General features: G+C 42.0%; 2 pseudogenes; one reads left to right on the top strand and one right to left on the bottom strand.

Annotated features, from left to right (window-relative positions):
• The first annotated feature begins 208 nt into the window (after positions 1 to 208).
• LOC140516788 (probable RNA polymerase II nuclear localization protein SLC7A6OS) lies at positions 209 to 1,411 on the top strand (annotated as a pseudogene).
• A 4,938-nt stretch (positions 1,412 to 6,349) lies between these two features.
• On the bottom strand, positions 6,350 to 9,399 carry LOC140516787 (creatine kinase U-type, mitochondrial pseudogene; annotated as a pseudogene).
• Positions 9,400 to 10,924: the final 1,525 nt, after the last annotated feature.

Below are 10,924 nucleotides of genomic sequence, written 5' to 3'. Positions count from 1 at the left end.
ACCACTGGCAAGGGCAAGGACAAGCTCCAGGAGACTCGCACTGCCTTAAAGAACAAAGAAGAGGACTTTGAAAGGGCTTTGGGCCAAGTGAGAGAAAAAGACCAGTCGACATGAGGATGAAGACACTGGGGAAAACTCCATTCTTTCTGAATATGGGAAAATGCAACAGTTCTTAGGGGATGAAGAATATTGACATTTGCAAAGACTGATGGAGGAATCCAGACACAGTGGTGTCAAGCTGAAGGAGAGCAAGGCCAAGCTGCCCCAACAAATCCATAACGTGCAACGAATGGTTTTAGAAGTAGAGGAAAAGAGTGCAAGGACGAAAGAGGCAGGTGGGCCCCCCTCGGTGCTGCAGGCGAGACGGAAGGGCAGAGCAGATCCTTCCGAGGCCCTGGTCCTGGAGTCTAAACGGCTAAGTATCCAGGCCTCCGAGGAGGGGGTGGTAGTTGCAGGGCTGGGTACATGGAGGACAACGTCTTTAAGCTGGTGCCGACGGTGCGCTCCCGGAATGAAGCTGTTCAGAAGTATGTCAGACAAGACATGACCAGAGAGAAGGCCACCAGAGCTCTGACTCCTTCGCTGGAAAGCCATCAGGATCTCCTCAGCAAAGCTGCTGACCTGGCAAGATGATCACCATGGCCTGGTCTTCAAACGCCGGGCCGCATGTGCACAGGGAGAAGCAGCCCTGCCAGCTCTGGGTGCTGCCAGAAGGGCTCACACAGACAAACCAGACTCTGACGCTGCCACAGAAATGTCACAGAGAGGAGGCACGTCATCATCTGCGCAAAAATCCCAACTTTGTGATATCATTCATGACGATGCTGCTCAGAAAGAGACCCTCTCCATTCCTGCCAGCTGCCCCGAGAAACCTCATCCACATGTGATAACCTCTAATTCGGTAAGGGTGAGCCGTGAGCCACAGGCCATCTGCAAGGATGGAAAAGGAACAGAGCACCGAGATAAGGAAGAAGAAGACTACGTTTACGACCTTAAGGACATGGAGACGTGTGCGCCCGCATGGACGGAAAGCAAACTCTCTGGACAGCCCTACAGTCAGGAGTGCGGACTGGAAGCAGATGTTCAAGCAGAGGAAATTGAAGAAGATGATGATGATGAAGAAGATGAAAACAGTGAGAATCGCTGGCGTAACGAGTACCCTGATGAGGAAGAAGGAAGCAGTGATGCAGAGAGCACCGCAGGGTCTGATGAAGAAGATGGCAGTTTTACTGATGAGGAAAGAAGTGTCATTAAACGGAGGAAATGGAACAAATACCCCTATGATGTGCTCAAAGAGTTTGAGTATGACGGCTCCCACGACTTCGATTGAGACTGAGGATCACTCAAGCATTCACCACTTCCCTGGGACCAAGGCTTTGGTGGCTCTGCCCACACACGTCACCTTTTGGCTGCTGCCCCTACCCCTGCCCCTGCCCGTGACCCTGCCTCTGCCCCAGAGTCCTATCAGTTACCTTGGAAGGGTGAAGGAGAATAAAAGAGCATGTGGGGATGTTCGGCTCTAAGGTCAAATTCTGGCCTATAGAGAATTTGGGGCTACAGGGGAAAGGAACAAATAAACAGATTTTGATCCATTAAATTAACAAAAAAAAATAAATAAAACAACTAAAATTAAAATAAATTTAAAAATTAAAAAAATTAAAAAAAAATTTAATACAAGATAAACAAATAAATGCAAAAATAACTGGGTAAATACATAAATAGCTCAAAGGAATCAGAGCTCTTTTGCCTCTAATGTAGTGTTGCCCACTGGTACCAGAAGAAAATCCCTTTTTGCCTGACACTGCCAGAAGCTCTTTTCCTTTCCCAAAACTTTACTTTCTCCCTTTGTTGAATCTGAACGATTTTCCCCTCCTGTGTGAAGAATTGACTTTCCATGTCAAATGCACAGCATTCCTCAGATTGAATCTTGCTGAGAAAAGGGAAATTTTTGACCAGGAAATAAAGACAGAGATTTTGCTAATGTACTCCAGGTGGAAAGGGTCTTCCCCAATTTCCATCCTGCCGCTGAAGGTGGGTCCTGCTTCGTGCTGCTGAGTGAGGCATTTCTGTGGAAGACTCAAGTGCTAGAGGAGCCAACACTGCCAAAGGCTTGACTGACTGAAGACACCTTCTAGACATAATAAGATAATGCATGCGTGTTCAATAATCACTCTCAAGCTCGGAGGGTCCAGAAGAGCCCTTAGGCAGGGCCCTATTGGATTCCCAGCTTCAGAGTGCAGTAGGTTTAAGTTTTGGGGAGAGCAGAGCAAGTACTCACTGATTCTCCCAGGCTCGCAATGTGTTTACCTGTAGAAGGAGTGAGCCATGACTGGGATCTCTGAAGGGTTTTCTAGATCTAGAGAGACCAGGACATTATCGTCACTATCAAGGTGTGTTGGTAGTGAGTGGCCTCGGGCATGGGCAGTGTCACGTGGGCATGTTTGTGAGCAAACTTTGTGGGCATGATTTATGTTCAGAATCAAGGGACTGCGGGATACACCTTGGATTCCTTAGGCATTTAATTTTTACTTAATGCTTGCTGCATGTTTGGTCAGAAACCTCTCACTGTTTCTAAATTTTTGAGGCCACACATGTAGTTAAGACGTCCAGTTGAAGATGTGATGCAGATCTCATGACTGACAGAAACTGATTATTCACAAAGTAGTTGACTCAGTCCTTTATGGCTTTTGACTTCTTCAACTTCTTACCCTGTATTCAGACCCTGATACTCTACATTCTGAAGGCCAGGAAATCTCAAATCCTCCTGGTCCCTTCCTCTGGGTGTCCAATTCATAGCTTGCTGCCAGATTTGAGACCCCTTGCACTCATTCAGTTTCTCCCCTTCATATCCTGCTGCCCTTCATTCCCCTTGCTGATTCCATTGGCTCTCTCACAACGGTCAGAACAGTGCCAAGTCAAGGAACAGTGACACATCCTAACTGACGTACTTGTCCTTACTTTATAGCCATTCCCTCTATGTATATCCCTTTTATATTTCATAATAGATTACGATTCTCAAGATTAACAGGCATCATCTTCCCTTATAGGGAGGTAAACAGTTTGCTCAAATTGAGTAACAAGTTTTTGTTATTTCCCCCTATTTACCTCTTTATGCCTCTTGAGACTTGCATTTGGAGATCGAATTTTCTATTAAGTTCTAGCGTTTTTGTCAGGAACGTCTGGAAATCCCTTACTCCTCTCGTTGACCATCTCCTTGTCTGAAATGTTATGCTGAACTTTGCTGGTTAGTTGATTCTTGGTTGTAGTCCCAGCTCCTTTACCTTATAGAATATTGGATTCCTATTCCTTCGATCTTTTAGTGTTGAAGCAGCAGGGTCCTGTGTTATCCTGACTGTAGTTTCTCGATATTTGAATGGTTACGTTTTGGCTGCCTGTGGTATTTTCTCCTTCACTTGATAGTTCTGGAATTTGGCAACAATATTTGTTGGGCTTTTGAATTTGGTATTCCTTTCAGGAGGTGAATGGTGAATTCTTTTGACGACTATTTTGCCATCTGAATATAGCACTTCTGGGCAGTTTTCCTTGATCATTTCCTGGAAGATATTGTCCAGACTCTTTTTTTTTTTTCATCGTGGCTTTCTGGCAGGCCAATAATTCTTAAATTTTCTCTCCTGTATATATTTTCCAGGTCAGTTGTTTTTCCAATTAGATATTTTACATTTTCTTCTATCTTTTCATTCTTAAGATTTTGTTTGACTGATTCTTGCTGTCTCATAGAGTCATTAGTTTCTACTTTCCCAATTCTAATTTTTATCGAATTGTTTTCTTAAGTTAACTTTTGCGTCTCCTTTCCCATCTGTCCAATTATTCCTTTTAAGGAATTATTTTCTCCAGTTAGTTTTTCAGCTTCTTTTTCCATTTGTCCAGTTTTCCCCATTAGGTTTTGTGCTTCCTTTTCCATTTGTCCAATTTTCCCAGCTAGGTTTTGTACTTTCTTTTCAATCTGTCCAATTTTTTCCTTTTAAGGAATTATTTTCTCCAATTAATTCTTGGACTTCCTTGTCCATTTGTTCAAGTTTCCTTTTTAGAGAGACGTTCTCATCAGTGATTTCTTTTTTCATACTTTTAAAACCATTGGCTAGTTTTTCTGCTACTTCTTTCTTCAGCTGTTCCAGGAGAACTGTCTGTATATGCAAGGAGTTCATGGTCCCTTCTGAAGTTTCAGAAGGGAGTATAGGCTCACCACTGACCTCTTTGGTTTTCTTTTGGTCCTTGTCCCCATAGAAGGAGTCTATGGGTTTTTTTGCCCTTGTTTTGCTTTTTCCTGTTCATGATGGTGATTGTGTATTGTGGCTTCTGGTTCTTTCAGTTAGAAGTTGCAGGACTTGGTGTTGAGCTGACTGGTGTGAAAAAGTTAAGGGCAGATGCCTTTTTATCGTTTTGTTTTTTTGTTTCTCTGAATCAGCCCTGGGGCTAGCTTGTTAAACATGGGGGAGAAGTGATCTGGTTCTAGAAGATCTCCTCAGCTGACCTGAGGCAAAGGCAAGCTCAGGGGTTGGTGATCCTGGCTGCCTATTGTCTTCTCGTTTCCCCTGAAGCACTGAGGCACACCTATATCCTAGTGCGAGTTTCCACCCCTCCTGGGGCTCCTCTCCTCCACTGAGGTATACCTGGGTCCTAGTGTGATTTTCCACTGCCTTGTGACTCCTCTCCTTCAGGTTCGCCTCTGCCACTGTAGGAGGAATCCTCCTTAGCTATTTTCCTAGCCTCAGGTGTTATGAGACTATTTTCCTCTTCTGCTTTCCCCACTGATCCAGGATTTTTATGGGGAAGTATTTTATGGTTCTTTCAGGGTCATCAAGGGGGGAGAAGAGAGCATTTACTGATCTCTCCACCATCGTGCTCCTGGAAGTTCAAATAGGTGACTTAAAGATGTTTAGTCTGAAGGCTAAAAGTCTGAGGAGCTGCTGTGGCTGATGTTTAATGATCAGCGGCTATCACTCACTCGGCTTTGTTGGTCTCTAGCCCTAGGCTGCCTCTCTGATGTTCGGCCTGCTGCTGCCTCAGGTCCCCCAAAGGATGTTCTTAACCTTGATTGTGCCATCAAACATAAGTGCTTAATTTTTATAATTAAGAATAGTGACATTCCTTTGATGATGTAACATCTTCACATTTTGTCTCCCCTTTCCCTTTATTTATCCTCAAGTAATCAATCAGGCATTTATTAAGCTCCTAATAGGTGTCAGGCACTGGGTTCACATATAATGATGGTTGAAAGAAAAGGTAAAAAAATTTTTAACCTCAAGAAATTTTTATTCTATTGATGGAAGGTGAGAGAATTGTATATAAACATATCGAAATGGTCACATAAGCCAAAGAAAAATCAGATAAATATGTGGTAGGCTGATTGGGGACTAACCCTGAGGAAATAGATTAAGGTATCATGTAGAAGGTGGTACTTGTCATTTTCCTTTTCCGACCTATTCATTAATGTAACGGGACTGGGATGGTAGCTCAGAGTAGTTTTAATTTGCTTTTCTCTAATTAACATTGATTTAGACCATTTTTTTTCATATGGCTATAGATAGTTTTAATCACTTTATCTGAAAACTGACTGTTCATATCTTTTGATCCTTTATCTTTTGCAGAATGGCTTATTTCTATAAATTTGACTCAGTTCTCTACGTTTTTGAGAAATGATGTCTTCATTAGAAAAAATTATACATTTTTTTCACAGTACTGATTGCAATGTTTTTTCCCTCCATCCTCTTTTTCTCTGTTAATCTTGCCCTCTCCTTTCACCTTGTCCATTCTGAAATGTTTTGCTTCTGAAGTTTAACCCCCAATCCATGTTCACCTCTATCAGTCCCTTTCCACTCTTTTAGTCCCTTTACCTTTCTATTTTCCTTTACAGTAAGATGGATTTCTATATCCAACTGAGTGTGTATATTACTCCCTCTTTGAACCAATTCTGATGAGAGAAATGTTCAAGTGCTTCCCCTTACCTCCCCTACCTTGTCTACAATAAAAGATTTTTCATGCCTTTTAAAAAACTTTTTTTAAATTTATTTATTTAACATTCATTTTAACAAAATTTTGGGTTTCAAATTTTCTCCCCTTTTCTCCCCTCCCCCCCCCAAACACCAAGCATTCTAATTGCCCCTATCACCAATCTGCCCTCTCTTCTATCATCCCTCTCTGCCCTTGTCTCCATCTTCTCTTTAGTCCTGTAGGGCCAGATAACTTTCTGTACCCCTTTTTTTCATGCCTTTTTTTTTTAACAAGAGGGTTTTTACTGGGGTCAAGGGTCAGATTCACAGTTGGCAGGAGATGGTATTCGATGAGTAATTGTCTGAGAGTTTGGGAAGGTCTATGGGTCATTGGAATGCTAAGTCTTGGTGTTGACAATAGGTACAGGCTGTCTTCTCTCTAGCGGCCCCACACAGTCAGTTAAATAGTAGACCCCCCAATGACAAGCTGTACCAGCTCCACCTCTGATTTACCTAGCTGATCCAAGTTGGAAATGTCAAAAGTGGTGCCTGTAGCTGCTGTGTCCACCTCACCACTTCCACGTTTTTGTAGCCTTAGGTTCTCTAAGATCTTGGGGAATCGACTGTCTTTGTTTAACAGCAGCAGTTTGACATGTACGCCTGCTCGAAGTCCAGTTCCCAAATTAGAAGGGCAAGTCAGGATGTAATCCAAACGCTCATTCCACATGAACTCCCAGTCACATTCTTGGATTAGACTTTCCACCTCCTTGAGCCCCTGGCAGAATCTCCCAAACACTCTTTTCATGTTGCCACCCTTTTCCATTGAGATGACCCATGTATGATCCTCCTCATTCACCCAGATCAAGAAGCTTTTTTCATTGTAGTACCAGATTCTTCGAGCATCTGGCCAGTCCCTGGCCATTCCTGTTGCTGTCAGCAAGGGAGATTGAGGCATGTCAAATAAGAAGTTTTTATCAATAAGTTGCTGTTGCTCAGCCTCAGTCATCTCACTGAGTCGATAATATTGTTCAGCCAGGTCACTCTGCAGGCCACTCAGTGCATCCACTACAACTCGTTCTGCCTCCCATTGCTCAACCCTTGTACAGGCAGGGAGTAGACTGAGTCCCCTGATGCTTTGGCCAGTCCAGACTCCTGAGGATAATACGTACCTCTCATCAAAGTGGCAAGCTCGGATCTTACTGGCATCCAAGTCGGTGGTATGCTTCATTGTTTGAAGATCATAACCATTATGTCTTTCTTGGATCACTGGGTCAAAAAGCTCAGCAAATATCTCGCAGGTCTCTTCATCTTCAGCTGGCATGCCAACGGTTTTGATGAAAGGGTGACCAGGGTTGTGCACATCAGTCTGGATACACTGGTCTAGTGTCCATCCTGTGGGCGTGTTCTTGTCACAGAGCCAAGCATAAACAGCTGGAATCAGCTCACTAGCCATGGAGTTGTTATGTTTTCGAAGGTCAGGGTACTGTGCACTGGGTGGGTATAGCCTTCTTTGCTTGCCAGAGGCTCGTAATGGGTCGGGGAGGAGCAGATACCCAGCAGCCAGAGACCCTGCGCAGGCCACAGCAAGAAGCCTGAGTCCTGGGCGGGCAGAGAATAATCTGGAGAAGGAACTAGCTACGGTGTGGTGGCCGGGTACTTGATCTGGGAGTTAGAGCTGGATCTGGGGCCCAAAGTGAACCAGAGGCTGAAAACTACATCTGTAGCTGAAAGGGGGCCAGGGATGGGCCAGAACCGATGCTGGAGCAGAAGGCTTTTCTCCAGTCTTGTATTTGAAAGTCAAATGTTGCATTCAGCTATCATCTTCTCATCAGGAATTCTTGGAAGACAATTTTTGTACTATTCATACTGTGACTCCATCATGTTTTCCCTATTTCTTTCTGACTACCTGTAGTATTCTCTCCTTGATCTAAGAGTGCTGGGATTTGGCCATAATATTCCCCAAAGTTTTCATTTTGGAGTCTTTTCCCACAGGTAATCTGTGGATTCTTTCACTTTCTGTTTTACCCTGTGGTTCTAGGATAAAAGGCTAGGTATTTTCGTATAATTTCTTAAAACATGATGTCCAGAATCGTTTCTTTTTTCATCCTGGCTTTCAGGTAGGCCAATGATTCTTAAGCTATCATTTCTCAGTTTATTTCCAGGTGTAACAGTAACTTAAAGAGAAAGATCTTTCTCATTAATTAATAGGCTCATATGATCTGCTTAAATCACCTGGAAGGCTGGGTCACTTGTGGTGGGAGGAGCTTGCTGAAGAGGCAGAACACGAAGACTGGAGCAGAATCGGGAGGAATTGATGGGGTCAAATCAGAGCGGATAGAATGCATGCCAACTGACACAGGCCCAACTGACACATTGTGACAATTGAGAGTGAGAAGGCCTTGGCTGGGGAAGGGAAGGTTTGAGAATGACTTTGCCCCCTGCTGTGACCACGTTTATTAACTTCTTGGTCAGCATGATGGATTTTGCTTTCTGATTCTGGGATTTGGCTTTCTGGTGCTTAAATAAATGTTTTTCTTGTGCCTTTTATATAGAGTGTCTTTCACACTTGGAGACTGAGAACTACGCTGGCATATTCATAGTCACCACTAGTGCTGTGAATATTGCCTTGGCGATACACCAGGTCACTCATTTTTTGCAATGAAATTTCACATTTTCTTCTATTTTTTTTTCATTTTTGAGTTTTCTTTGTTTCTTGATGTTTTATAGAGTTGTTAGCTTCATTTCCTGAATTCAAATTTTCAGTGAACTTTTGCACTCTCTTTTCATTTGGCCAATTCTACTTTTTAAGGAATTGTTTTTGAACATTTTTTTTTTTAATTTTTGTGCTTTCTTTTCTAAACTCTTGGTTTTTTCATGATTCTGTAGCATTCCTTTCATTTCTTTTCTTATTTTTCTTCTTTCTATCTTATTTGATTATTTTAAATTCTGTTTGAGCTCTTCTAGGAGTTCTTTTTGTACCTGAAGCCAACTCAAAATTTTCTTTGAGGTTTCACATATAGGCATTTAGACGTTGTTTTCTTCTTAGTTTGTGTTTTGATCTTCCCTGTCACGATAGTATTTTCAATGTCAGATTTTAAAAATAATTTTCCAGCCTATTTTGTGAGCTTCAAATTTCGGGTGTGCTCCTCATGCAGAAAGGGCTCTATTCTGAGCTTCTTGCACCAGGGATGTGGGGCCTTGCTACTGTACTGTTGTGATGGGAACTCAAGACATCATAGCTTCCCTGCTCTGCTATAATCCTTCTCCCTGGACTGCACCTAAACCATGGGGCCTAGTCACTGGTTTGCTGCACCAGGGCACCAGGGTGCCTGTCGGTGACCTGTTGTGCTGGAGTTTGGAGGCCTTACAATTGACCTTCTCTTTGAATCAGGACCTGTTTCACTGGATTGCCTGACCTTGGTCTGCTGCTGACCTGCCCAGACGACATCTGCACTAGATTGTGCTTCCCTTCTTGCCCAAGTGAGACAGACCTTTCCTGTTGACCTTCTAAGTTGCCTTGGGTTCCAAACTTGTTTTTACCCAGTCCTTTCGTTGGTCTTCTCATTTCAGAATTCATTTAAAGGTATTATTTTATAACTATTTGGACTTTAGTTTGAAAGAGTTCAGGTATATTCCTGGCTTAGTTTGTTAAAGCTTTTTTTTTTTTAAAGAAATCTTAAAGCCTCATTCAAATCTCCCATATTGTAGAGAGGTCTCCAAGGTTCTTTACAGAGATGTCAGTTAATACATAGATTGTCTATTTCTTTGCCCAGTATCTCATCTCTTTGAAAGCACTGCAATGATTGAGTTCTTATTTTGGCCAGGCCTTTGATTTTTTTTTTTTATTACTCTTCTCTCCTACTCTTCATACACTGAAGTATTTGTAAATGTAAATGACACCAGGCAGTTTCCTAAGAACCATCCCAAATATGCACTTACACATCAAGCTTTTTCAGAAATAAATTTAAAATGTTTCCATCACAATGATTTTCAAAACAGGTGAAGTGATTTAGGCATAAATTTTCTCAGTGTTAGCAAACTCTTCAAGTCCAGTCAGACCTTCCTACCCTTTTATTAGGGGACCATTTAGCATACCTTGAAGAAACCTTTACATTCTTTGGCTGTCTATTTCCTCACTCTAGTAAGACAAATGGAAGAATCAACCTGCTTTCATGGATTACCAAGTCCTTTTGTTGGAGAAGCTTGGGCCACAAACCCAGATACCTTCCTACCTCAGTACACAGAACAAATATCGGTTCTAGAGAAAGAATAAATCCTTGATGTTAGTTGGTACAACTTTTTTCTTCTTAAAACGAGGAAAATGAGCCTAAGGGAGTAGAAGTGCCCCTCTCAAGATTAAACAAGCAATAAATATTAGAATAAAAATTTGTACTCTGCTCTTCTGATGCCAAAGTACATGGCCTTTTCAGCTTGCCACCATTCGGTATGCACAGCTATTACTTGCAGAGGAAGAGAAAGATTCTGTTTTTTCCTTTGTGTAATGATTAATTTTTTTTGGAATATAGAAAGCCACTCATTCTTGTTGTGTGAGAGTCATTAAACATAACTGAGAGTAGTAAGGGTTATAGACAGGAGGAGAGAGAAATACAAAGGATGAGATTTACAAAATAAAATGAAACCTCAGACACTCTATATTAAGAGTGAGGACAGTTTCCATATGCGTGTTTCATTCTTTTCTGGTAGGTTCTCAGCTAAGTAGAGAAGTGGAAAAATAATTTTCATTTCAGGGGTAATTGTATCATTCAGTTGACTCTTAAAGAAATTTTAATCTGCTGATTACAATTTTTTAGAGTGCAAAGGTTATTGCTAAATCCCATTATGGTTAGTTAGTGAATTAGAATGGGAAGTGACTGAAGCCATTCAGAACACATACAAGGTATTTTTACAATCTTACTTTTTTGCTAACACAGTGATTCAAGACCCTGAGCTTGCCTTATTTGGTCAAGAGACAT

The sequence above is a fragment of the Notamacropus eugenii genome, chromosome Y (assembly GCF_028372415.1).
Source record: "Notamacropus eugenii isolate mMacEug1 chromosome Y, mMacEug1.pri_v2, whole genome shotgun sequence".
NCBI classification, from domain to species: Eukaryota; Metazoa; Chordata; class Mammalia; order Diprotodontia; family Macropodidae; genus Notamacropus; species Notamacropus eugenii.
This window is presented reverse-complemented; position numbering and strand designations above follow the sequence as displayed.